This window comes from Bos indicus, chromosome 5 (genome assembly GCF_029378745.1).
Source record: "Bos indicus isolate NIAB-ARS_2022 breed Sahiwal x Tharparkar chromosome 5, NIAB-ARS_B.indTharparkar_mat_pri_1.0, whole genome shotgun sequence".
Taxonomy (NCBI): domain Eukaryota; kingdom Metazoa; phylum Chordata; class Mammalia; order Artiodactyla; family Bovidae; genus Bos; species Bos indicus.
In genome coordinates, this window is record NC_091764.1 from 44,079,089 (window position 1) to 44,102,472 (window position 23,384).

Consider the following 23,384-nt stretch of genomic DNA (forward strand, 5'->3'; position numbering starts at 1 on the left):
TCTGTTGTGGGACTTCCCCAGTAGCACTGGTGGTAAAGAACATGCCTGACAATGCAGGAGATTTAAGAGATGCGGCTTTGATCCCTGGATCTGGAAGGTCCACTGGAAAAGGAAATGGCAACCCCAGTATTCTTGCCTGGAGAAGCCCATGGATGGAGGAGCCTGGTGGGCTATATTATATTCCATGGGGTCGCAAAGTGTCAGACACCACTGAAGCGACTTAATACGCATGTTCTCTGTTGTGGAGACAGCTAGGAATATAAGAAAAATCTTTTATAGGGAGTGAAAACCTGACTGATCTCAAGAAAAACCTTCAAGGAACCCAGTAATATCCACTACTTCCCATCCTGTAGCTGAATTAGTATTCCACACAATGATGCTCTTTCAGTAAAAAACTGAGGGGAAATACAAATATTACTATAAAATTGCTTTTCTTCCTTTCAAAAAGCAGTGGAAGGATAAACCAAAATCCTTTTTAAACGGTTATCTATAGAGAAAGAGAAAGCAGGTGTAGAAGACAGGGATGGAAGTTATTCTTCTTAGAATATATCTCACAGTTTTTACTCTGAAGACATGTTTTAAAGTCAAATGAACATCAAATGATAATGACATTTTGAACATCCAAATTATAATGACTACAACTGAAACAGTAAATGTATTTTAAAAACTCCATCATCATCTTTCACAGTTACTAGAGCAAGAAGTAATTATCCTGAAAACTAATAATGGAAAAGAATCAAGTATTTATCCTGCTGTTCTTACATGAAAGGTACCCCAGAGTAACCAGATCATCAATAAGTGAAAGCAATCTTTTATAGGATTCCAAATAATGAATGTAGAAAGAATGGCAGAATTATAAAATACCCATTTTACAATCATTAATGAAAAAATAAACCTAATATTTATCCTGGGAGTTTCAATTTCAAAAAATATCCATAATATTACCACTTCCACCACCTCCACTCTTACAATGGTCCAAGCCACCTTAGTTCTCATCTGCATTAATAGTTCTCCATCTGTTCTCCTAGCTGCTTCTCTTGCTCACCTAAACAAGATAGTCAGATTAGTTCTTTTCAAAAGAAAATCAGATCATGTCAGTCTTCTGCTCAAATCCTCTAATTGAGTCCATCTCACCAGTCTAAGAAGCTTCCCTGGTGGTTCAGATGGTAAAGAATCTGCCTGCAATGCAAGAGACCTGGCTTCGATCCCTGGGTCGGGAAGATCCCCTGGAGAAGGGAATGGCAACCCACTCCAGTATTCTTGCCTGGAGAATTCCATGGACAGAGGAGCCTGGTGGGCTATGGGGTCGCAAAGAGTCAGACACAACTGAGTAACTTTCACTCACTTCACACCAATCTAAAAGCAAAAATCCTTACAAAGACCATAAGGACTATGATCTGATACTTCCCTTCCCTATCTTCCTAACCTCACCTCCTACTACTCTCCCTCTTGTTCACTCCATTCTAGCTACACTGGCTTCTTTATTCTTACACTCATCAAGCACATTCTCACTTCAGTGCTCAGGCGTTGTACTAATTAACTCCTTTACTTCCCTTAAGACTTGGTTTTTAAATCATCTCATTAAAGAGATATACCCTGGTACCCTGCTGCTGCTACCAAGTCGCTTCAGTCGTGTCCAACTCTATGCGACCCCATGGACAGCAGCCCACCAGACTCCTCTGTCCACGGGATTCTCCAGGCAAGAATACTGGAGTGGGTTGCCATTTCCTTCTCCACCTGGTACCCTAGGCAAACCCGAAATATCTGCCTTGGATTTCATTATGTGGTAGAGAATATGTAAGAATAAATCAGTCATAAATTTTGAAGATGATAATCACTGAATCAATGAAAAAGCTGGCTTAAAACTCAACATTCAAAAAACTAAGATCATGGCATCTGGTCCCATCACTTCATGGCAGTGAAGCAGTGACAGATCTTATCTTCTTGGGCTCCAAAACCACTGCAGACAGTGACTCCAGCTAAGAAACTGAAAGATGCTTGCTTCTTGGAAGGAAAGCTATGACAAACCTAGACAGTGTATTAAAAAGCAAAGCCGTCACCCTGCCGACAAAGGTCCATGTAGTCAAAGCTATGGTTTTTCCAATAGTCATGTACAGATATAAGAGCCTGACCATAAAGAAGGTTGAGCGACAAAGAATTAATGCTTTTGAATTGTGGTGCTGGAGAAGACTCTTGAGAGTCCCTTGGACAGCAAGGAAATTAACGTAGTCAATCCTAAAGGCAATCAACCCTGAATATTCACTGCAAGGACTGATGCTAAAGCTCCAAAACTCTGGCCACCTGATGCAAAGAGCTGACTCACTGGAAAAGGCCCTGATGCTGGGAAAGACTGAAGGCCAAAGGAGAAGAGGGTGGCAGAGATTAGATGGGCAGATAGCATCACCGACTCAACTGACATGAATTTGAGCAAACTTCAGGAGACAGTAAAGGACAAGGAAGCCTGGCATGCTGCAGTCCATGGGGTTGCAAAGAGCCGGACACGGCTGAGCAACTGAACAAGAACAATCGTTGAAACACAAATGTAGTCCATTTTCATATCTTTGTGTCTAAACATCTATGGGCTTCCCTGGTGGCTCAGACGGTAAAACGTCTGCCTGCAACATGGGAGACCTGGGTTCAATCCCTGGGTCAGGAAGATCCCCTGAAGAAGGAAAGGCAACCCACTCCAGTACTCTTGCCTGGAAAATTCCATGGACAGAGGAGCCTGGTAGGCTACAGTCCATGGGGTTGCAAAGAGTCGGACACGACTGAGCGACTTCACTTCTTCTTTTTTTTCTTTAAACATCTATGAAGCTATACTGTCCCTTTTAAAAGATTCTTATGTTAACAACTTCAAAGAATTAATGAAATACAGTACCATAATGTGGGTGGCTTTTTTTTTTCAGGTTTGATTTTGTTTTTAAATCATCTGTATCATAACCCTAGAAAGAAGTGGTGAAAGATTTGCAGTATATGAGTCCCATTAAAAAGCAGCTAGCAAAATAAATGGCATTCCCTTTCCTCCCACTCCTGTAGGGATTTGTTGGAGAATACATTATAAAATTCCAAGTAAACTCAAGAAAACTTTGACTCTTTCAAATTTATCTGTTACCTTTAGGCACCATGATCACCAGAAAGAATCAAAGGAACTCAATAACTCCAACATGACTAGACTAGCTATGACATGGTAGGGATGTTTGAACTGAATAATTTTTTAAAAATAAACAAACTCCCCGTGGGCTAAGGCCTACTCTGCCTTTTAAACATCCTGTGTGTGGCTGGCAAGCTTCAGGGTCCTAAGAGAGATAGCCAGGGGACAGAGAAAACAAGTATGACTCAATGATCATATTTAACAGTCTCTGAAGACCAAAACAAAAGATACCAGTTCTGGCAAGAGTTCTCCAGAATTGCCCCAAAACTGACTTATCCACATACCTTTCATCTGAACAATCTATTTTCACTTAGTTTAAGGCTCACAAAGCATTTGTTATGTGCCTATCAGACCTCATATACAAAAGTAAACCGAAAGTATAATGAAAACAATCATTTGGGGTTCTAAGAGTTGGATAATGAATCTAATGTTAAAATCTGCTTTGTTTGGGGAGGGAGGTGAAGAGAACTCTTCAATACTGTTGTGTAGCAATGCCCCCACTCATTGGAAATCAGACTTCAACCACTTAAAAAAAGGCTAGTGATATTAAAGGAACCTTTACTGAGCAACTTCTGTGTGCCAGATATTTATATTAGCTTGCTTAATTCTCAGAACTTCCCTATAGGAAAGGGATTAACAAAACAGAGTGGTTAAATAACTTGTCCAAACCAGAAAGAAACAGCTTCAGAATGCAAAATCTCAGTCTCCCTTTTTCACTGTTATAATCTGCACTAAACTAGAATAAAATGATTAGTCACAAATACCACATTTGCCCCATAGGAGTAACATGTAACTCCAGGCTGCTCATTTGAGAAATCTATTCTTCCAAATTTGCTTTTAATAAGACAAAAGAGGAAGGTCCACTATTATACATTAATAAGAAACATGTAGCATTAGGGATGAACCAGAAGAATATGTTACATTTATCTCTAAAAGAACTGAGTAAAAGCACAGCTCACTAATTAGTATTCATTCATAATGATTAACCTGAATCACCCAAGTATCTGATAGCTATTCCATATTCTCTGAGAAGTCAGGGGGGAAATCTTAAGATTTAACAGAGTAGGTTACACAGATACTGATCAAAATAGCTTCTGTACTTTTCTGGATGTTTGAAATCCTTGTCTCTTTCTCTCTTGTTATATAGATATATACATACACATACATACATTAAAAGCTTTTCATTAACTTCTTAAAATTTACAACAAGATTGTTAGTTATGATTCCTAATTTTCCTTTTCTGGAAAATTCTCTCATGTGGAACACCTTCCTGACACTATAACACTTACTGACTTCAGTTCTTTTTATTGTTGTTGCTATTTACCCAGAAGCAATTTTATTTTTAACTGGAGGGTCACTTTTTTCAAGACTTCAGTTCTTTATACTCAATAGAATCTAATTTTTAACATGTCATTATACTTTTTTCTAAATTGTACATCTGTTACTAGATGTACACACTGCCTATCAAACAATGAAAGCATCGTACCTGTTATAAAATAAAAATCAAGGTGATTAGTTAACTATCAAGACACATTACCCAGGAAATGTCCTCAGTTATTTGGAGAACATGAAGATTCCTTGGAACAAATTATCCCCATTGACTAAAAAACACGCCATTTAAATAAGCTTACTGCTTTACATAGAACAGAGACTCAACAGATTCATGATTTAAAATTCCCAAAGCCCTAATACCTTGATTGTGTCTTCTAAATACTTGATTGTGTCCTGGGAATTTTCAGCATAAATTAACACTTAAAAAAAGAAACCTCCCTCACAATCTCAAATCATTGCACTAATGGTTAAGAATGAAGAAGGGAAGAGGAGGACACACTCTTCCAGGGCACTAATTTTAAATAACACAACTTTCACCTACAGGGTTTGCTGTTTTGTTTTGCATTTTAACAAAATGGAAGTGCATCGCATATAGAGTATGTATTGCTTCTTGAAGCTTTGTCATACACACCTCCTCTCCCTATAGTTAGTGTTTCTCTCTCCCCTTCCCTTCCTTCCTCTGGTACACAATACAAATAATTGTTACTTTTAAGAACTTTTTAAAAGTCTTTCTTGAAGTTGTTACAATATTGCTCCTGTTTTATGTTTTGGTTTTTTAGCCCAGAGGCATGTGGGAGCGAACCCACACCCCCTAAATTGGAAGGCAAAGTCTTAACCACTGGACCGCCAAGGAATTCCGTTAAAACTCTTGTTTTATATACAAACATGCTACTCACATTCAGGCCATGATAATAAAATATATTTCTTAGTTAAAAAAATAAAAAAGACATCTTAACATATGAGTCTATGTAGAATATTAAGGTAAGTATCTCCTGAGTTAGTTTTCTTCTATGTCTTCAACATTCTATATAATGAAGAGATATATACAAATCTAAGTATCACAGAGCCTGTGGCTTTACTGTTTTTCATGAGTTTTTAATGTAACACAAAAAAATACTCACTATGGAGAATAGTTTGGTATGAAGGCAGATTTACTTTGGCTTTATTCCAGGGGGTTGAGTTTTCTGAATACCAAGAGTATTTGATAGTCTCTTCTTGAAGATGCTGTAATACGCATGTGTCCCACAAACTGTTACCCAACTGCATTAACTTCCTAAAAAATGGAAACAATTTTTATAAAGCTCACTTTGGCCCTTGTATTTTCTAGGGGATAATCAGTAATTCAAAAATAGAAGTCAACCTTCTATTGAAGAAGAAGAGTTATACTTTTTTCTGAAATTCCTTCTTTATCTGCTAGGAGGACTACTATTTCCATTCTTTAGTAGTTCTGGTAGACTCTAAATATTTTCAACAAACACAATAGACACAAATTTTCCCCATAATCAAACTCTTAATTAATTTCTCATGGTGGGCACTTCACAAAGGAAAATGAAAGAAAGAACAACCAATGCCTTCAATCAGTTTTCAACAAAATGAAAAGCAGAATTCATGTTTCACGATAGAACCTTCAGTAAATCCATAACCCAGGGGACTCAAATAAGCTATACCTGTTTTCTCTGAACTACAGCTATGAAATATTGTTTCTCCTAAAATCCACAAAACTTTCACTTACAGCCATCTGATAATTCAAAGGAATTCAGTGACCCTCTATAACTTTGTACTTCTTCACTATATTGATACATAAAGAATTTCCTAAAAATTCTGTATTTAAATGGTATGTAGAGGGGGAAAAATGGTAAGGAGGAGGGTGAGAAAGACAAGCCTCATAAATTGGCCATATTAGAAATAACAGAACGGATTTTGAGAAGGGGGGTGGGGGGAGAAACCTGTGAAATAATTTTATATTTTATAGGTGAAGAAAATGAAGCAGCAAATAAGCAAGGAAAGATGTGAAGTTCATATTATAAACAGTATTTTACCCTAGAATTACCAATTCCAACAAATCTAAAATAGGTGCTTTAGCTTAATACACACATACTATATATATGTATATAATCAGAACAGATCAGGATGTTTAAGAGTTTAAATGAATGCATGTATTCTGAACACAGAACACAAGTTAAGGGAAGTCAGAAATGGCCTATGTATCCTTTAGGGATGACAGAATTCCAGTAAGTAACCTGATTCCTTGGTACAGTTCTTTAGGACAGTCTGCCAGATGGATCACTGCTCTGGCCCAGTATGACATTTTTCACTTAGATGGCTAATTAAATGAACCGTTAGCTAATGTTTATAAAGATAAGAAAGAGTATATATGCCAACATCCTGTTTTCAACTTGGTAGTTTCATAAAAGGACTACTGCCCATTTGAGGATTGCTGGTCCACTAAACCTGTTCATGACAGAGGAGTAAATCTCAAAGTAAAGGAGTGGAACAGCAGACTATATATACAACATCAACTGCATTTAGACAAAAACCCATTGTATACAGCCTGCACTGAACCAAAAAAAAAAAAAAAAAAATCATAGAGAAATGAGTTCTCAAATTTAGATTTATATTCTAGGAAAGATTAGATTAGGATAAGGACAAAGGCATATTATATTCAATATTAAAAATATAATACTTAAAGAGAACAAAAGTCACTTTTAATTTCATGGACATTTACCTTACATTAAGTATTTCTCTAGTACCAACTCACATTTAGACTTCTACAAGACTGTGTGTGTGAAAGGAAACTTGGTCTACTCAATTTCACAAAAATTACAGCCTCCCATTTAGTCCCAAAGGTACAAGTGAACAAAATAACATTATTATAAAGTGCTGTTTTAGTAGCACAGAAAAGTCTGTAGAACAGACAGACTCATACTAAAGGAATAATTAACAAGAGGTTTCGGTTCATGAAGAAATACTCTAGCTTGGGTGACACCAGGGTAACCATGAGAGTATGAGGCGGGGAGAGGTGCTATTTCCTCCCTCCTCCATCTTGGCCATGCTATGTCCCCTCTCCTTCTTGCTAACAGCTCTTACACTCAATTACTGGGCAAGCACCAATACTCAGAAAGAAAACATTTTATCAGATTGTAGCCTGTGGCAAATAAGAAAAATAGCCACAAAGTGAAAAATGGAAAAAAAATCATTCAATTAGTTGAAAATAGATAAAATTAAAGCTATAAATTTTCATTCCTTTAAAATGCCTAAATACACAGACATATAATACAAACTACTTTAATAAACTTAGTAGAGTTACTCTAACAGATTTATTTATGGGAGTTTGAGTGAAATATGTTGGGAGAAGGGTTATTAAAAAGAGTTAATTTAAGGACCTCCCTGGTGGTCCAGTGACTAAGACTCCATGCTTCCAATCAATGCAGGGGGCTCAGGTTTGATCCCTGGTCAGGGAAGGCAATGGCACCCCACTCCAGTACTCTTGCCCAGAAAATCCCATGGACGGAGGAGCCTGGTAGGCTGTAGTCCATGGGGTCACGAAGAGTCGGACATGACTGAGCGACTTGACTTTCACTTTTCACTTTCATGCATTGGAGAAGGAAATGGCAACCCACTCCAGTGTTCTTGACTGGAGAATCCCAGGGACGGGGGAGCCTGGTGGGCTGCCGTCTATGGGGTCGCACAGAGTCAGACATGACTGAAGCGACTTAGCAGCAGCAGGGAACTAGATCCCACATGTCACAGCTGAGTTCTCATGATGGAACTAAGACACGGTGCAGCCAAATAAATAAATATTAAAAAAAAAAAAGTTAGTTTAGTACAGCAGTTATGAGCACAGGCTTTGGAATCAACTTTGAGTTCATGTCCCAGCTCTACAATGACTAACTGTGTGATCTTAGCCCGGTTACTTACTGTCTCCCCTTATCACTTCATTTCTAATGTTGTAATAATGTGATAATGCTTATAAGACAAATTTGCATGGTACCTAGCACACAGTGAGAGCTCAGCATACACTACATGTAAAACACTAGCTACAGTCAACGCTTTTCACTCTTTTTGTCTGCCTAGCATCTGAATTCCCTTATTAAGTTTGGGAACTTCCCCACCTTATGGTTTTAGAAAGTCAAAGAGTTTCTCACATCTTAAATTTAAGAACCTCACACCATTTTATGATTTCAAAAGGTGAGACACATTTCCACATGTCCTGTATAGCCAGGACACAGGCTCTGCCAAACACAAAAAGCCCAGCCCAGAGTAGAAATGGGCATCTAACGGGCAGGAGAAGAGACCAGAAGGAACTCTCTCTGATACTAATGGTGGAGCAACTACAGGAAGGTCAAGTCTAGGGCAGAGGTAGCAGCACTTGGAGTCAACCAGCGCTGGCAGTGTCACTGGGGCAGGCTGCGGCGTCTGTCAGTCTGTCTCTAGATGGTACAGGCACCCTCATGGGAATTGTTGTGCAATGTGATTTCGGGCATTGTTTCTGGCTGCTTAGTCCTGAATCTGGTTCTCTAACTCTCAAAACAATTTGATGAGCCACTGAGCTCTATCCAATATTCTTTTAAAATTCACAATATGCTTTAATTGGTTTTTACTGCCACCAAAAATTCTGACTGAAACAATCCATTCTTATCTGCCCCAAACTCACAGGGGAAAAAAAGACTGTTTTTAATCTCTCCAAAGAAATACAAAAGTAATGTACATTTTCAACCAATGGATTTATCCTGTGAGGTCTTGAAAATCTTAGTTTTATAAATTTTGGATAATTCCCCTAATTTCAAATATGAGAAATGTCTAATCTATTTTAGATTTACTTCTAAGGAACACAGTCAAGGAGAAGTAATGACACTGGAAAATAGCTATATGCAAAGTAGTAGGTACCACCATGGTAAACAGAAATTATCCCAACTTGCCTGAGACCACCCTTGCTGTATTCCCAACAGCTTTCTTGCCAGCAGATTTTTCCTTGGGGTCCTATAATCAAGGGAGTCCCTCCTCCTCTTAAGGGTTATTTTAAAGACCAAATTTTTAAATTATCATCAAAAGGCCTTAAATATTCCTATCTTATCAAATAACTCAGCAAAATATTTGTATGATACAACCACCTAACTCTCTGTTGCAACAGTGCAGAGCCAGTCAGTGCCTGATTGCCACAGGCTAATTTTTCAGTACATAAAACAATCCTTTCCCTCTGCCAGATTTCTCTGCCTGGCCATTTTGTAGTTCAGTAATGCTTTTTCCATTGTTTAGAATGTTAAGCTCAAATCTGTTAATTTTATTATATGTCAAAATAAATGTAATGTAAGGTTTGTGGGGATTAAGAAAATGGGGGTCTAAATTTTTTTTTTCCATCCCAGAAACCTGCTACCATATAGAGCCAGAACTATGTTTTAATGAATAAAAGAGCAATCTAAACAAAAGAGCAATCTTTAAAAAGTGATAGTCTTTTCGGACTAAAATCTGGAAAAAAGAATCAAGCGTTTAGAAATGTACACTGACATCTAACCTATACTTACCATATTAAAAACTCAGCAGAAAAAAACCTGAATTTTGAAAGAGATTTGTGAAAGAAAAAAAAAAGGCCACAGAATTTTAGGGCTTATGATAGTTAGAGCTATGTTGTAAGACAGAAGCTGTTGTGACCCTGAGAGTTAAGTTATTCAAGGAACGGATCTTTTGATTCCTAGCTGAGTGATGTCATTGAAACAGCTTGCCCTTCAAACAGTCAAAATAAAGTTAACTGCACACCACATGGTATTAATTCTTGGATTTAAAATACCAAAAAAATACTAAATCCAAGGCAAGCAATTTTAAAACTCAACTTTTAATACTCTTTAATATAAAGTTTTGTTTTATGATAAATACCCTGGACTTACCAGTGTAGAAAAAATCATCAAGAAAAGTAAAAATTTTTCATAGTGTCCATAACTCCCAAGTAGTGTAAAAATCAGTTTTGCCTATGTGCTGAGGGATGTTTCATTAATCACCAGTAATAATTTATTGGTTGTTATTTCCTGGCTGCTATTAGAACATAAATTATACTAAATACCATGAATTTAAATTTATGCTATTTAACAGTAACAAAAAAACTGTTGTTTTTTTCTGGTCATAATCTACCTGCCCTAAAAGACACCATAATCCCTTATGGAAAAGTTTCTTTGTATTTGGTCATATTAAAGGTAGCAGAGATCAAATTGCCAACATCCGCAAGAAATGCTGGGCTGGAAGAAGCACAAACTGGAATCAAGATTACCGGGAGAAATATCAACAACCTCAGATATGCAAATGACACCACCCTTATGACAGAAAGCGAAGAAAAACTGAAGAGCCTCTTGATAAAAGTGAAAGAGGAGAGTGAAAAAGTTGGCTTAAAGCTCAACATTCAGAAAACTAAGATCATGGCATCCAGTCCCATCACTTCATGGCAAAAGCATGCAAAAATGGGCTCAATAAAGGACAGAAATGGTACGGACCTGACAGAAGCAGAAGATATTAAAAAGAGGTGGCAAGAATACACAGGAGAACTGTACAAAAAAAGATCTTCACAACCCAGCTAATCACGAAGCTAAGATACTCCCCATCAAAACAAGGGGTAAGAACAAAAAATACCCGATACCCAAAAGAGAACAGAGAGAATATATGTATAAAGAGACAAGGTTTACAGCAAAATGGCAAACCTAAGGCACATGTACTGCTATTTCCCCTTTTTCAAAATTGGCTGACACAGGTAACAGGTGACAGCTCTGCAGAAGTCGCCAAAAGCCACAAAAACCTCTAGATGGCTATTACAAAGCAATGGGAGTTATGAAACCAAGCAAAATATTGTCATTTCTGGTTTAAACTGACAGGAGGCAGGTTACAGAGAAAAACTATTAAGAAGGGGAAAACAATAGTAGAGTCACAAAGATATACTATTTATTTTATTTTTAAAGGTTACATTCAGTTTCATTTGGGCCTCCCCAGTGGCTCAGCACTAAAGAATCCGCCTTCAATGCAAGAGTCACAGGAGATGGAGGTTCGATCCCTGGGTCAGGAAGATCCTCTGGAGGAGGGCATGGCAACCCACTCCAGCATTCCTGCTTGGAGAATCCCATGGACAGAGGAGTACGGCGGGCTACAGTCCATAGGGTCACAAAGAGTCGGACAGGACCAAAGCAACTGAGCACGTATGCACAGTTTTGTTTAGTCCTCGTGACAAACTTGTGTGTTAGTCACTCAGTCGTGTCCAACTCTGTGACCCCATGGGCTGTGGCCCACCAGGCTCCTCTATCCATGGCATTTCCCAGGCAAGAGTGGGTTGCCATTCCGTTCTCCAGAGTATCTTCCCAACCCAGGGATCGAACTCAGATCTCCTGCATTGCAAAAAACAAGTTTACAGAATTTTAAAGAACCAACTTGCCAGAGTCATACATACCTACAATCAGTGTGGAACAGGGGCTCTAACGTGGACCTGAGCACTTTATCACTCCCTTTAATGTACTGAGCAATTCAACTGACCTAACCCTCTATCCATCCTCCCATGTAAATCCACCAGAACAGATTTTTTTTAAAAAAATAAAATTTTAATTATATAAGTGACAGCATGCCTCTAACTGAAAGTCTGGAAAATATAATGGATGTACCAAAAGTCATATCTTTTTTTATTGCGTTTATAATTAGTATTTTAATGAACACCTTGTACATAAATCTTTGTGCAGTTTTATTCCACATTTATAAAGCATTATAAATGGAATTCTGGGTCAAATAGTGGGAATACAGTCTGCCAGAACATCTGACTTTAATATTGCTGAACTGACAAAGAAATTATGGTTCTTTAAGAAAAACAGCTATGCCTTATTTTCCCGTTATCCACAATGCCTAAGCACATGAGCAAGTGTTCTCATGACTGCTGAATAGAGGTTTCTCTCCCCTTAGTACACAGTCTCTGAAGAGAGAAATAAACAGAGCAGGCTCTCAAATTAGAAGACAACAATTGTGCCAAACATCAAACTTATGGCTGCATAAAACTCTTTTTAGTGAGAAAAGAACATGAACATTAACAATGCTATTCAATATATTTCCATGTGTTTAAAAGACTTTGGGTATTTATAGTTTATTTTTAAAATACAGTATTTTGGTAGGTATATGGCATATACTGAAGACACTGTTTCTTCCACTTTACCTATATGTCTTAATCTACTATTGTCCATGGAAATAATTTCAGAACATGTAGAAAATTCAGAGAGCTGTATATTTTAATAATAACTAGATTTCTTTTACTTTGATTTTCTGTCAAAAATCGTCGATTTTCATCAAGTTCTAATGATATTATAGCAGGCAATGTCCCCAGAAAAATGAAAAAGACTGACTACAAAACAATGTGCCAGCAGGCACTGAACTAGCACTTTAGATGCATTAATTTAAACTTTACAACATTATATTATATTATTATTACTATTACCTCTATTTCACAGGTAAACTCAAACAGAGAAAGACTGAAGTTGCTTGTCTGGGGACTTCTGATCCAGTGGTTAAGACTCTATGTTTCCACTGCAGGGGGCACACTTACTTCCACTTATTTCTTGGCTGGGATATAAGATCCCATATGCCATGCAAGTAGGGCCGAAAAAAAATAAACTTGCTTGTTTTTCTGAATCTAGGTATTCTGGCCACTTTTTTTGAACCTAGGTATTCTGGCCATTACTTTGCCAACAAAGGTCCATATAGTCAAAGCTGTGGTTTTCCCAGTAGTCAAGTATGGACATGAGAGTTGGACCAGAAAGAAGGCTGAACATCAAAGAACTGATACTTTTGAACTGTGGTGCTGGAGAAGACTCTTGAGAGTCCCTTGGACTGCAAGGAGATCCAACCAGTCAATCCTAAAGAAATCAGTCCTGAATATTCACTGGAAGGACTGATGCTGAAGCTGAAGGAAGCTCCAATACTTTGCCAACTCATTAGAAATCAGACCCTGATACTGGGAGAGACTGAAGGCAGGAGGAGAAGGGGAAAACAGAGGATGAGATGGTTGAATGGCATCACTGACTCAATGGACATGAGTTTGAGCAAGCTCCAGAAGATAGTCAAGGACAGGGAAGCCTGGCATGCTGCAGTACATAGGGTCACATAGTCGGACACGACTGAGCAACTGAACAACAAATTCTGGCCTCACTTCTAATCACTACACAAAATTGACTCTCAATATCAAGCAAAAAGCACTGAATAGCTTTCCGTGAACACTGGTGGTACAGGGCACGATGATAGTATGCTTTCCAGAAAATAGGAAATTCAACCAATCCAAATGAATTATTTATTCATTAGGTAAAGAGTTATTTATTATAGATCAAAAACTGTATCAAAACGTGGGAACGTTCTCCAAACCTTAAGAAATACTAGGTCTAAAAAAGTTGGAGAAAGATCAATGTAAGGTAGATTTCTAGTTAGACAGATCTAACCTAGTTAGATTAAAACAGAATTATTCACAAGTGTCAAGGCATAGAAGGAGTAATTAGTTCTGCCTAGGGCATTCAGAGAAGTTGTAGAGAGGAGGAAATACCTCAACTACACCTTGAGTAACAGACTTCTAAGGGAATTTGTAGGTAATAGTCTGTCTCCCAAAATCACTCCCCACAGAAGGGTCAGGTTCTCACTGCTATGAAAACTGCTGCAGTAGCAGAGAACATGTCTCAGCACAAAAGAACCATCTTATGTTGGCTGGAGGAGAGTATGGGATTGCAATAGGTACAAGTGATCAAACCCCTGTCAACTATGGGAACCATCAATAAGAAGGAGCCTATCTATCAAGCTTAATTTTATAGCCAACATAGCTACAAAACTGCCTTTATTTAACATATTTGTATTTAAATTCCTAATTTTAGAAAAACCTAAATTTTAAAACTAATAATAAGAAATCGGTGTGGGGGGAGCAGACCTTCAGTTAAGCACGACTGGCCTTGACTCTTTCCTGAAACCTCATCTTAAAAAGTTAAAGGACATTTTAGAAACATAAAATTCATAAGGATATGAGAATGGGGAAGGACACAATAGAAAATAAGAGAAGTCAACAATATTCTGGATGCTAGAAATGTGGCAATGGGAGAGAGGTAACTAAACTAACTAGAACAAAACAGGTGAAGCCTAAACCTGAAAGGAAGAAGTCATCAAGCTGATAAACACAAAAAGTTTAATAATGGTCACCAGGGGCTAGAGGGGGGGAGGGGCGGGGGGGGTAGGTGTGGTTAATGAGTATTTCTGGGTTAATAGGTACTGAGTTTCAGTTAGGGATGATATAAAAGCTCTAGAGATGAGGGACAGTGGTAATGGTTACACAATAAGGTGAATACACTTAATGCCACTGAACTATACACTTAAATGATAAATTTTGTTATGTATATTTTACCACATTGCCACAATTTTTTTAAAAAAAGCAGCAGCAAGATGACTCATGCTGGAGAGATTCAGGTATTAAAATCATGATGAAGACAAAAATGCAGGGTGCGGCTGGAAACTAGATGACTGGTTGAAAGTTCATTTAAGTGGCCTCACCCCAAAACTGATCTTCTCACCATCGCTGGAGAGGGTGGACCACAGACTCTGATCTTTGGAACATAGGCCAAAACTGAAAGCTGGACAAAACAATTACTGAAAAACAGGAGAATTATTTGAAGGTCTGTATTCTACATAGGCAGAAGGTTGTCTCCAAGAAGAAAAAGGAAATAAGAGATTATCTGATTATCTGATGTATCCAACCATATTATAGTTTATATTTGTTAGAGAATTGCAAATGAATAGGCACAAAGTACATAAAATTTCAAACTCAGATAATTATTTGAGAAAACATTAAGTTGGATAAGAAAAGAAATACGATCATAGTGAATCTTGTGACACAGCTGCAAAAAAATTTGCATAGTCATAAAAATTTAAATACTAAATAAAGAATTTACCCCCCCCAAACCTGATATCCTATAAAAGGAAGAATAGAGAAGAAGAAATATGTATAAACGTTTGCAGGCGGTAGAGAGATTAAGATGACTAATCCTCATTTTTCTTAGAAGGAAGTGAGTAGTTACTGTCTAAAATAAAAAGCCAACAAAATGCAGAACTGACTTGGAAAAATGAAGGCACAACAGAACAGCTGAAAGAACTGAAATCGACTGCCCCTAAAGGCTAGGTACTGGATGTGAGATGAGAAGAGATGATGCCCTGCTATTTTTATAAGCCTTGAATTTTTAAAACTATATATGTACAAATATCATTCTAATTTTAAAATAAAAGTTTAGAGAGGCAAAACAAAATTGTAATGATGTTATTAAAAAGATCTAAAATGGTCTATACTGACTATACACCTTTTCTTTTTTTTTTCAAACTACTGTGTTAGCTTTCTGTAATTTTTAGAATTTTCGGTCATATTGAGGTCAACCATGCTACTTGCTGCTCTGCCTTTCAATGCTGCTGGGCTTCACCAAGATAAGGCTCCAGCAGGAGGAAACAGTGCTGAAGATGCTGCCCCTGACCAGCATGCTAACCCACCAGGCAAGAAAAAAGTGATGGGGGAAAATCCTGTTGCCAGGGTGACCAGGCAGAAGAGGAGGAGGAGGAGAACAAGGAGGAAGACAACATAGGTGGGGAAGACGTACCTGATACCACGTGAACTGAAATGCTTTAAAATGGGACTGAGCTACAAAGAGTTTTTACATGGGAAAGAATGCTAACGGTAGAAGGATCACTAGTGTTTCTAGAACATGTCATCTGGGTGGTGTCTTTAAATACACAGTTCATTCTTGTTTATGCATTTTGCCCTGACCACACTGGTCATTTCTCCATTGTTCGTTTGGGATTTGAAGAACACATCCAAGCATCTCATTTTGAAGGCCTGATACAACCATAACTGGGTATATACTTTTAGTGATAAAACTGATACTTTATCATGGCTTGGCAACACTTGTTCGATTTCATAGGTCTCCTCGCTTGCTATGAGTTAGCTATGCTGTTGTTAAGGTCTCTTTGTTATCCATGGCAGAAAGAGTGTTCCCTCTCATCTGTGGCTGGGGGCTGGGTATCTGTTCCCTGGAAATGTCTGATGCTACTCTGAAAACTCATGTTTTTGCAAATCCCATGGACGGAGGAGCCTGGAAGGCTGCAGTCCATGGGGTCGCGAAGAGTCGGACACGACTGGGCGACTTCACTTTCACTTTTCACTTTCCTGCATTGGAGAAGGAAATGGCAACCCACTCCAGTGTTCTTGCCTGGAGAATCCCAGGGACGGGGGGAGCCTGGTGGGCTGCCATTTATGGGGTCACACAGAGTTGGACACGACTGAAGTGACTTAGCAGCAGCAGCAGCAGTGGGAGAGGTGTCTTTTCTGGTTTGCCTCCTTCATTCTGTGGCTAAGACAGATACTTCAACCTGGTGTATTTTGGTTTCTAAAGAATCTGAATGATCTAGATTTCAATCCCCAGTACAAGAAATGATTCACTTGACTCTGTATACATATCTTCCAAAATTTATTTGGTCAGTCACTGTCTTTGGGTCCTTGTCTGCCTGGTGCTTTTGCTACCTATTTGCATACTTGGTCTGTTGCTTGATTTTTTGTCCACACAGTGTCATGCTCTACAGTGATGCTCAGTGAGTGTACTGTCCCACGAGCTGCTTCTGCTTCAGGCCCCCTTACCAGCGTTACTTGAATGGGGATGGATGCAGCAATGGCTGAAGGGGACGGTGCCAGCAGAGACTCTTACTGTGGGAAGCTTGCTGGATCTCCATTCCAATTTGTTGGAACCAGGAGGAAAATGAGAACTGTGCAAGCCAACCAGTGAACAATAACCAGCGTGTCTGAAGTAGCAACACTACCCCTGTGGTGGGGGAAGGTGTGCATACAGCCCACCTAGCCATACTTCAGCAGGGTGGGTCTGCTAGGTTTCAGCGTTGCATAGGCCTTCAGTTTTTCCACTCGGATATTTTTGTTGATTGCCTTCATATACAATAACCTTACTGATCACCAGCCTCATCTGCCTTACTCTACCAGTATTTGCTAGGCATCAGTTAATGTCACTTTGGATGGAGACTGCCAAAATCCATGAGCTCTGCACAGCTTCTTATGATTTCTACATTTCCCAGCTAACCATAGGGCAGTGATGGTGCTGGCAGCACAGATGCCACACAGATACAGTGACCTTGAGAAGGGTAAAGGGTAGCTGAGGACTTTGATAGCTGCAGTGCTGCTGGCTGGAGTTGTCCCACTTCTACGGGGCTCCTGTTTGAGCTGGCTATCGTTGCTCACCCAAGGGTTCCCTTGGCTCAAACTCCTCGTTTTTTCCCACCACAGGACCAGGCACTTGGAATCCTGCATACCAAAATCACTGCAGCAGTAACATTGAGGGGTCCTCGATGGTACTTGAAAACTGTTAATTGAGCAGGCTTAGGCAAATGGCATCCAGAATTTTGACCTTCACTATACCTGTCAGTGCCAGCAATCTCTGTGTTCTTGCTTTCCATATGTGTACCTTATATCTGGCACTGTTTCTTTACTAGGTGTTACTGCAGAAATGCAAAACTTGGTCTACTGGCAAATTTACCCATTTTTACTGATGGTCATGGTATTGATAGGAATCTTGTCCTTCCAGATCTGCCAGTTTAAGTCCCTTTATGTGTGTGCATGCTCAGTTGCTCAGTCATGCCCAATTCTTTAAAACCCTATGAACTGTAGCCCACCAAGCTCCTCTGTCCATGGGATTCTCCAGGCAAGAATACCAGAGCGGGTTGCCATTTCCTCCTCCAGGGAATCTTCCCAACCCAGGGATCAAACCCGCGTCTCCTGTAGCTCCTTTACTGGCAGGCGGATTCTTTACCACTGAGCCCACTGGGAAGCCCTTACGTGCCTTTATGAACATATTTAAAATGACAAGTACCTTGCAGGCCAACACCTTGTGAGTATGAACGGAAATCTGGCAAACAAGGCACCTCCACAGTCGTCCTAAGAACAAAGTGTATTAACTACCCTGACCTTCCCCTTGTGTTTATGTGCCCTTTTTTGTGGACTTTTCAGAGATTTTTCCCAGTGACATCTCAGCACTGTTTTTAAGTTGAATGTATCTGACTTGTGTTCTCAGCATTCAGAGAGCAGCAATATGAGGCTCTGCTGCCCTTCCTGCATCTTCTGACCTCACTGCTGTCTGGGGTCTATATATGTGTAAATAGAATTTCCTGGATACTTTAAAACCTTGGATTAAACAGAATGCGCTTTGTACATCTTTAAACAAAATGTATATTAATTTATTAAATCTGCTTGTTACTTTTTTAAAAAACACCTTTCTTATAGCACAATTCATGAGCTGATACAGTATGCAATTCACTGGAGAAATACTCTGGGCATGTAGCAATTCTAAAGCCTAACTGTTTAACCACTCTACAAACACAGTATTTTATTTATTCATTTCCCCCTAAGAATATATATTTGGGTATATTTATATAAAGGCTTATATTATTTGTAACTCTTGGATCAAATCCAAATTTTGACATTTTGAATGACTAACATTTGTAAGCACCAGTGATGGTAGAGCTGAATTTAAATAAAGTCCGGGTGTCAAATGATACAAATAGACAAACTGAAAGGCTACTCATGGAAAAATATATAACAGTACTAAATATGCAAAAGAAAACAGGAAACAATCTTATCTACAAGAACTGTACAACTTGCAGCTTTTTAAAAGTCACATTCTTGTGGGCACAAATTCACCAACTAAATATAATCTAATTAACATATTCCTTCTACACAGTTGAAACAAGAACTTCATTCCAGAAAAAGAAAATACTTCAAAGCGCAAGATTAAAACCATGAGCAACTACATCAGAACCTACTGAATTTTTTTTAATTAATAAAGTTCTTTTCATATAAAGATAAAAACTATGAGACCTGGTTTGCTTTTCAGCAGTACGAAGGAAAATTATGAGCAACCTAGATAGCATATTGAAAAGCAGAGACATTATTTTGCCAACAAAGGTCCGTCTAGTCAAGGCTATGGTTTTTCCTGTGGTCATGTATGGATGTGAGAGTTGGACTGTGGAGAAAGCTGAGTGCTGAAGAATTGATGCTTTTGAACTGTGGTGTTGGAGAAGACTCTTGAGAGTCCCCTGGACTGCAAGGAGATCCAACCAGTCCATTCTAAAGGAGATCAGCCCTGGGTGTTCTTTGCAAGGAATGATGCTAAAGCTGAAACTCCAGTACTTTGGCCACCTCATGCAAAGAGTTGACTCAATGGAAAAGACTCTGATGCTGGGAGGGACTGGGGGCAGGAGGAAAAGGGGATGACAGAGGATGAGATGGCTGGATGGCATCACCGACTCGATGGACGTGAGTTTGAGTGAACTCTGGGAGTTGGTGATGGACAGGGAGGCGTGGCGTGCTGTAGTTCATGGCGTCGCAAAGAGTCAGACATGACTGAGTGACTGAACTGAACTGAACTGAAGGGGACAAGAGAAAATGAGATGGTTGGATGGCACTACTGACTCGATGGGCGTTGAGTCTGAGCAAGCTTCGAGAGTTGGTGATAGACAGAGAGGCCCAGCGTGCTGCAGTCCATGCGGTAGCAAAGAGTCGGACATGAATGAGCGACTGAACTGAACTGAATGAACTGTGCTCATCTACAGCATATAGCTGCTCAACTTCATGTGTCAACTACCTAACAAATTTACAAATACTTAAATAACTCTCACGAAGGTTTAAGAGCATTAAAATCATATGTGTTATACTGTTTATACTGTGCATCCATATATTCAAACAAGAAATAAAGAGAACAACCAAAGAAAACCTCAAGTATTATCATACTCACATGTCAGAGAGCATGACAGAGAGAAATGCCCATAAGACAAGCCTCCTTCACTCAAGGAGTCTGGGATTCAGCAGTGCAGAAGGGAATAAGAAGTGAGTGTGGCAGAGGTGCCAAGACCAAGATAGGAAAACGACTCATGAACAGTATAAAAAACTAAATGATTGAGTACTAAACTACAAAATATAAAGGGTAAATTTAGAGAAAAGGAAGATAACAGTTGCCCTGACAAAAAAAGTAGGCACTGAACTGGTCTCAAAGAAGTAGAGAAGCATTTGAAAAAATAAACAAGAAAGATCAACATCTCTGTCTCTGTCTCTCTTGTTCTCTCTCTCAAGATGTTACCATATACTTAAAATTTTTCATATGAAATACCAGAGACAAATGTATGCAAAAATCAAAAAAGTAATCTGAAAGAGAATTGGCCCAGAAAAGAGAAAATAAATGAAGTAGTAAACAGAGGGAAAATTATCCACAAAGAAAAAAAGAAAAATCTTAACAACCATACATGTTGTATATCAATAAATGTTCGCATTATTTTGATTAGCCTGAACCCATTATTAGAGGGAAAATGAAATTGTTATAATCTCATTTCCACAGTAAGAGACTGACAAAACAAGTTTAAACAACAAAACTATATGAGATTTTCTGACTGAGATTTTCTGACTCCCAGCCCTACATGTATCCATGACAATACTACACACTATTTTATGTGTTAAGTATTTTACACTGGACTGACTTCATGACCAACCTCAATTTCTTATAACCAAAACATTAGAATGCTACTGAAAAAAAAAAAAAGCAGCAGCAGCCCATCTTAAAGTAAGTATGCTGTAATACACAAGAGCCAAATGGGTCTCAGTTAAGACCAAAAAACTTTAACAACCAAAATGGTGGCCTTTCCAGTAAATTGCTATGTTACTATTCTAGAACTATTCCTCTAGCCAACAGGCCACTCTAGTGGGAAGACAAGGAGAGGGTACTCCCCAAGCAACAAACTTCAGAGCTGCAGTCACAGTCCCATAAACAGAACTTCTTGTTTATCTAAATTATTTTGACTGTACGCTGACAGCTACCTAGAGATTGAAAATCAAAGAAAAATAATAAATATAAATGAAACACTATAAAATAAACACAATAATGAAATGTACAAGTTACTATGCCATACAGTTATTAGTTTCAAACTTACAAGGTTTCTCAGGAATCACAGTTAATATTACTTTTTACACCTAAACTATGGAGAAGGAAATGGCACCCCACTCCAGTACTCTTGCCTGGAAAATCCCATGGACGGAGGAGCCTGGTAGGCTACAGTCCATGGGTTCGCAGAGGGTCAGACACGACTAAAGTGACTAAGCACGCACACCTAAACTAAAATTTTCCTTAAGTTGATAATATCATATTAATTTAAATGGTTATCCTTGTACCCAAACCTAAATTAATATTCATCACAAACTGAAAAACACTCATTGGTCAAGCACCTGAGAATCATGATCCCTCACATTCTCTCTCACTTCTTTCTCTTTTCCAACATCTAAAGGCAGAAGAGTCTCACACTCTTCCATTACACTCCTACCTAAAAACCCTGAGCAGCAGCCAGGTCCCACCCCCTTCCGTGGGGATCCACCACTGAATTAACTGACTACCTGTTCAGAATACAGAAGGGTGTAACTAAGCTTTCTTTCAATATTTTTACCTGTGTTTTCACGTGTGACGGAGAGGAGTAGGGAAAAGGAGTTCTAAACGGAGGCACAAAAGAGCCAAACAACCTTCAGCCCTCTAAGGCAGCTGCGGCACAATACGAAGCCATGTACCTGAAGTGGAAGGGTTGTAAGCCCAGCTCTGCCACTTAACATTTCTTAGTGAGTGAGTTCTTTCGCTTAGCAACTCACCCTGCCATGTCCAGCCTAGCAGACTCCTTGATAATGCTCTCAAACACCTCCACTAAACAGCCATGTATTTGTGGATATGTTCAATGGATCACTATTTCTACTTACCTTTGGATAGGGTGGCTCAGACGGTAAAGCGTCTGTCTACAATGCGGGAGACCCAGGTTCGATCCCTGGATTGGGAAGATCCCCTGGAGAAGGAAATGGCAATCCACTCCAGGACTATTGCCTGGAAAATCCCATGGACAGAGGAGCCTGGTAGGCTACAGTCCATGGGGTTGCAAAGAGTCGGACACGACTGAGCGACTTCATCATTTAATAGGTTCATATAAGAGCCTATCACCAAGGAAATAATTGTCGTGGATATCAAGAGCAAAACACAAACTGGGAACAGTGTTTTATCAGTAATATTCAGAAAATCAATAATGAATAATAACACTCACTAAAAGTACCTCATTAGCCATTCACGAATTTATTATTTTTAATTCTCTGAAAATGTTATCAGTTCATACAGAGAACATGGTCTTTTATGTATTGTTACCAATCTATTTCAATGACTACAGATCATGCTAATCAAATATTTGACCAACAAACTGGTATATTCTAATGGGATTAGACACCATTTAATTTTAATTACATTTCACTAGTAACTGTAAAAAAGGCTATACAAATTTCTATAACTTACCAAAAATTAAATTATACAAAGTTCTGGGCTTCCCTGGTGGCTCAGATGATAAAGAATCCGCCTACAATGTGGGAGACCTGGGTTCGATCCCTGGGTTGGGAAGATCACCTAGAGGAGTGCATGGCAACCCACTCCAGGATTCTCACCTGGAGAATCCCATGGACAGAGGAGCCTGGCGGGCTACAGTCCAAGGGGTCACAAAGAGTCGGACACGACTGAGCAACTAAGCACAGCATAGCACATACAGTGTTTTACTGCTTCCACCACAAAGTTTTATCTAAGAGCTGAAAGCAGTATTAACTTTTACCAAGCAAAAGAATCTGCCTATAATGGAGAGGAGACTCAGGTTTGATCCCTGTGTCAGGAAGATCCTGGGGAGAAATCTACTCCAGTTTTCCTGCCTGGGAAATGCTATGAACAGGAGTCTGGCAGGCTACAGTTCATGAGGTCACAAAAAGTCAGACATGACTGAATGACTGAATAACAACTCCTCCTTAAATACATTTAATAAACAGTAT

At 38.9% G+C, this 23,384-nt stretch overlaps 1 protein-coding gene and 1 pseudogene across 4 annotated transcripts in view; one reads left to right on the forward strand and one right to left on the reverse strand.

Moving 5' to 3' along the window:
- Positions 1 to 23,384, reverse strand: part of FRS2 (fibroblast growth factor receptor substrate 2) — a 109,711-nt gene that overhangs the window by 56,459 nt on the left and 29,868 nt on the right. Inside the window, exon 2 of one of the 4 annotated variants that reach the window (XM_070789309.1) lies at positions 5,605 to 5,756. The exons of the other annotated variants lie outside the window; for them this stretch is intronic. The gene's annotated coding sequence lies outside the window, so the exon portion shown is untranslated. The remainder of the gene's footprint in view (positions 1 to 5,604; positions 5,757 to 23,384) is intronic. 4 annotated transcript variants of the gene reach the window in all.
- LOC109558396 (E3 ubiquitin-protein ligase MARCHF6 pseudogene) lies at positions 15,840 to 18,418 on the forward strand (annotated as a pseudogene).